We start from the raw sequence: 6,134 nt of genomic DNA on the forward strand, positions 1-6,134 counted from the left end.
CCCTCCTCCGCCATCCTCCCAGCTCTTTTCTTCAACCCTCAACATACTCATTTTTATCTAGGATTTGTCTTCCTTAGCCAAAGAATTGAACAACATTGTAGAATTCCTCATAATGATTTCCATACCTATACTTTTGCAATAAATATGTGTTATACCTTTGAACTCCCTTAGTGATTGTTGCCCAGATGGGATGATATCATCAAAAAACAATAGATGAGAATATTCAGAGTCATAAATTTTTACTGCTTCACTATCCCTCTGTGCTTGCATTCATGATCAACATACACCTTCAGCCACTAATAGGAAAATAAATGGTGATAGAGAGCATCCTTGACACAAAACTCAATATGAATTAAAGAAACTTTTGGGATACCCCTTGATTAGAACTGTAAAAGGAATTAAAGTAAGGCATCCCGTTAACCATTTCACAATCTGCAAGTTTATTCCCAGCTAAATCAACAACAGTCTAAGAAAGAGCCAATTCGTTTTGTCTTATTCCTTTGCAAGTTCTAGCAACATTTCTACAATAGGAATCTTGTGAGTTTTAATTGTATGTATTCTTTCATATATTGTTCCCAAAACAACATAGATTTTCCTATTATAAAGGAGCATAAATTCTTCTTCAGAAATTCAACTATCCATCCATTGGGTATATGATTTTTAGTTTTTTGGAGTTTAAAACTAATTTTATCTCCTATTTGGACACCTCTTCCTCCAAGTCTATGTTCATTTCATCACTGATAATGCTGGGAAATAGCCTAATAATTTTCATGATTTCACAAATATTTGCTTCCATTAGACTTTTAAAATGTTTCTTTCTCACTTCAGTTATCTCCTTAAAAGAATTATTAACCCTAGAGCTATGTGGCTTATGTTTTCCCAAATAATGTTAACGTTTCTTGTATGACTTGTGTACCTGTGAAAAAATTTGGTATTCCTGTCACATTTAGAGAAAAATATGGTTCTCCTTTTTAGCTTAGTTTCATTTTCCTCTTTGGCAAGTTGGTTTGTTTTCCCTTCCATCTCTTTGAGAGGATTGATTTCATCTTTCAAAAACACCCCTTCTTTATTATTATCAGATGTTTTTAATTCATTTTTCGGCATCCTTTAAGTCTTTTTTAACAAATCTTTGAGATCAATATGTAGCTTCACCTTTTCCCCTTTTCAGATTGTCTATGAACTGCTTCATGTCTCTATCCTCACTCTTACTATCGTAATGTCTTCAATTCCTGATGACCACACCTTTGGAATTGTTTTTATTTAACCAGTAAGTGATTAAACTTAAAGGGGGTTGGAGGCTTCTTCCTCTCTGATTCAATTTTCATCAATATAGGGTGAGATTCCCTAAACAATTTATGATCTCACTATCTGAATCTAACATCAACTGAGTAGCAACAAAGGATTTATCTAACCCTTTTGAAATTCCACTTCTACCTTCTTAGTTATTTTTCTAGGTAGGTGCTTATTTAATTGGTTCTACATCAATCAACTTTTGAACTTCAAACAAATGACTGAAAAATGATTTGGAAATGGGATTTTTCTTGCTGCAAGGGCCCCACTGATTGTGAACTATGCCCTTCCCCTCCTCTCTTTTTGAAACCATTACTTTGATCTAGAGTTATTAGAGTTGCCTCAAATGGATACTTGGTGGTGATCCTGATCAAGTGCTAAACCCCCTTCCGGACCCCAAAATCACCCACAACATTCTTTATTTGATCTTGGATTGTAAGATTAATTGAACATCTCATCACCTTTATTTTGTGAGGCCTCTTTAACTGGTTGAACACCCAAATAGGACAAAGAACAAATCCCTACATCATCTAATGAAGCTTCTGAATACTGGATTGCATGGTCTAGAAAATGGATAATTAGCATGAAGAGAATGCCACAATTTCCTGAAGCAAAATATGGACCCCAATTCCAGTGGGGGGCCTTAAAGTCCCCTAAACATTCCTTAATGTTATAAACAATTTTGGAACACCCAATAATGGAAGTGGATTCTTTTAGTATTGTTTAATAGCATGAGTAATTGATAAAAGGGGATGTACCTTGAAAAGTCACAGGAAAATCATGTGTTCCTTCAACCACTTTAGGACCACATAGCTTAGACTAGCACTTATCACCTTCCAAAGCTGGAAGTCAGAACAACATATGAATCAATGGTCTTTAGATTTTCTTTCCATTTTTCTTCTACCTTATCGAGACTTCAAACTAGCCTCCAAATTAGAATCTGTAAAAATCACCATTCATACCTTTTTCTCTCTCTACAATCTTCCCACAAAATTGTATGAGAGCCAACCCAATGAAATGGGACTTTTCACTATTCAATAGTCCAACTTTTAGCTTAAAATCTATCTTCTTTGGGGAATCTCAATATCTGCAGGCAATGTCAGTATTTTCATGAATATCAGTTTCTATCAGCATTTTAACCACTCTTCTATATTTTAAACTAATTTTTTTTTCCAAGGAGATAAAATTGACCTATAGCATTACTAACCCTCCCAAAATGTTTGAATTCCCCCATAGCTCTAAAGGGAGCTTGAATCTATTGCAAATACGTTTGTTCCTCCTTTGGGTCAAAACCTAGTTTCCACTTTTTAAGTATAGCCTAGAGGCCCCCCCACATCCAATCTTGCTTGAGAAGTAGGTTCTCATCCTCCTAGCTTTTCACCATAAGACAAATCCATCCCTAGACTAAAATATGTAATGCATGTTGACTTTTGTAGCTTGAAAGGTACTTCTACTCTTGTGTCTTGAATAGAAAGACCTTGATTTTCCTTGTTATGACCTTGAAAAATGATGAGCCATGCCTGTTATAATGGGTTCTCAGACATTTCTCAGAACAACCCCTGCAATGTTTTCCATCTGCCATGCTGAGAAAATACAACTGAGAAGAATGCAACTTAAAGGAAATTTCCAAACCTCAAATCTACACAAGAATCTTCACCCTACATTTCCATGTATGCAAAGCCAAAATGAAAATTAGGAAAACCCTCTAGAGATGCTCTCACAATTAATAATGTCCAATTACATGTAGTAAGGAAACTGCCAACGACAGTGGGAATTAACTCTCACGAAGGGGATCGAACAATTCTTCGTTCCCATCAACTCAACACCTTTCACTCGACCAACACATGAATCACATATGGAGGCGAGAGGTATCTAATAGTTCATCCCTACATATTTTTTCTTATCGTCTCTTTATTTTTTTGAATTATATTACTCTTCTTATAGTTATATATTTACTTATAAAACGTTGGTTGTTCATGTTTTAGTGTTGTGGGGAAAAGTATCCAACACGGAATGACCCTATCCCACTCTAAGGGTGATACTTCCTTAGCAACAGCTGAAGCAAAGCTATCTAAAGTTACTTCTTTATGACATGCAAGAGATGAAAGGAAGAGATCCACTTACCGATGTCTTGCGCAAGTGGTCGACCCAATCTCCTCTATTTGCCGCTCGCTCCCAGCTCCAAGTCTTCTCACGGGCCCAGCTACACGAGATCCTGCGAACAAGACAAGAAAAGGAAACTACAAGAGGCATGCATTCATAATTGATTCAAGGATTAGCATAAATCAAATACGCAAGTAAGACAATACACCATTGAAACACATGCGAATAGAAGAACCTCAAATGCTTTATTAATATAAGGAAGTAAGGTCCAGGCGGTGATACAACCGTAAGAGGTCCAATCCAGCATCACCTTCCCGACGGAAAGAAATCTCCTCTTCACCTCCCTCAAGCAATCACCCAATACTCTCAACTGGAAACCAACAACAATTCTTTGCACAAAATTCCGGCCTCCAGATCCCATGGGATGAGATCCTTATATAGAGTTTTGGAGTGAAGATAAGTAAGCTTGATGTGTGACTTGTTGTCCTCTTCAACTCCAGTTGTTCTTCAGTCCTTGAGTCCACTCGGAGTTTCTACCTTCCACTTGGAGTTTTAGAACCTCTTTACTCATCATTAGGCGAATCTTATGATCCAAGTGTCATTTTGGAAGCTTCCTGGGCACTGGCACATTGAGAAAAGATTCCTCCACATGTCAAAGTACGCCCATCGCAGGTAGCCTTTGTTGCACTTGCTATGCAGCGCAGGTACACCATAGAGCTTTTGACATTCAGCGCAGATGCTTAGTGGAGCAGCTGCTTTGATCCAAAATTGACCTGTTTTTGAGTGTTTTTCAGTGGAGAACTGATCTGAAGTGCTGTGGTTTGCTGACCTTGTTCCTCTAGGGGTAGGAACAACATGTTTAGGGACTTTGGATCCCTCAGATTATTGACATTTCATGCTCTATGCTGTAAGGCACAAAAATGTCTATAACATTTAGTCTTTCAGTTTACCACATGATATTTGATGGTGAAGGCACTATGATATAACATTGGTGTAAATATTTGAAAATAAAATCTACAAAATCGTAAATGAAAGTAGATGATATGAAAGTGAAAATATTAAGAAAATAGGTGCCAAACAATGTACAAACTGTGTGGTTAAATTATAAAAATAATAACTGAATTACTCAATCTAAAATGAATTCCCAGTCTCCATGTGACTCCAAAATGTATGTACAATAGCTTCGCATCCTTAAAATGTCACTTTGGAACAAACCAGTTGAGCTCCTTACAGTAAAAAAAATTGCTATGGCACATTGTACTTTTATAAATAGATTTCACAGAGCGGGAATTGTCAATGTAACAGTGTCAAAAGAAGAATATCTCAAGTAAAAAAAGAAGTAAAGATATCTGAAATATGAAAGGATAAGTCACAAAATTTTGAAAGTTATTAATGTTGAGTAACAGATTGATAGAGGTCACTGATGTTGTAGTCTTTATAGATGGATTAAAGGACACTATTAAAGGTATGTCAATAACTCAAGATTAGTTGTCCAAATCTGCATAAATCCTTTTTCAAACTATGCATCTAATTCCTGAGATAAAATTAATGTTAATCTACCACTTGTCAAGTGTGAGGCTGAGTTTACTTGCAAAGGTTTTTTTCCTTGTTTAATTGTTTACAAGTTGATGTGTATTTTTATGTAGAAATACTCCTTCTCTGATGATTTCATCCTTCTGACAAATGATTATTATGGTTAGTACACCTTCAGCAGAAAGGTTTGTTTACTAGTTGGTTGATGATTTAATTCTTTAGACATAGATGATTATTATGCTTAATATGCCTTCAATAGGAAGGTCTGTTTACTAGTTGGCTGATGATTTAATTCTTTAGACATAGATGATTATTATGCTTAATATGCCTTCAGTAGAAAGGTTTCTTGAACTTGTTGACTCTTGTGCTCTAAATTATTTTGAAATTTCTTCCAAAGTTGTGGTTTATACAAGTTGTTTCAAGACTTTATGGGCTTCTAATTGGCTGATTGTGGTCTTGCATGGCATGTTTGGCATTGTTCCTTGCATATATTGTGGAAATATTGCGTAGTCAAAGGAAAATGGATTCTTTACGGTTTGTGTTTGCATTTGGACTTGTAGAAAAATTTCCACCTCTGCCTTTATTGAAGGCATATATCGAGCATCAAAGGAAAGCATAAAAAGAAATAGCAAAAATAGGAAGAGATCATGTTGGGTCACTGGTATGTTTATTCTTATTGGTGTGGTTCATAATGCCTTGTTAGTATAAACTATCAAAATATTAACTTGCATTAGACATATTCTCTGAACACTTCCATGTCTTATTGCAGAATTCAACAACCTCAAAAGAAATTCATTCATTGAACAATGTAATAATGTGCATTAAAGTGATTTACATCTATAAAATTACCAGAGTTGTTATTGAGTCTTCGGATGTGGTGATCTTTTCAAAGAACACATGTACAAGAAGACGAGAAATAATATGCCCGCCTAATTTCAAGTTATCTTCTTGCGAGTAGGGTGTTCCCTTCCATAAACTTGACAACTAGCTCTTCTTCTTTCTAGTGAACAAATTTGGGAATTTTCATCAATTGTGAGACAATTCCAACCCCATAACTATTAGATTCTTATTTAAAGTTATACCCACTAGATTAGAACCTGCACAAGGAGAATTCCATTCCCATTTCAAAAGAAACTACAATCGACTTATACCATGTTATTTAATATTTTATGTATTTATTCGCATCCTTGGCCTGTGACATAAAGACG

The sequence above is a fragment of the Pinus tabuliformis genome, chromosome 9 (genome assembly GCF_031772625.1).
Source record: "Pinus tabuliformis cultivar Carrire ecotype Pingquan chromosome 9, CPIR1, whole genome shotgun sequence".
Lineage (NCBI taxonomy): Eukaryota > Viridiplantae > Streptophyta > Pinopsida > Pinales > Pinaceae > Pinus > Pinus tabuliformis.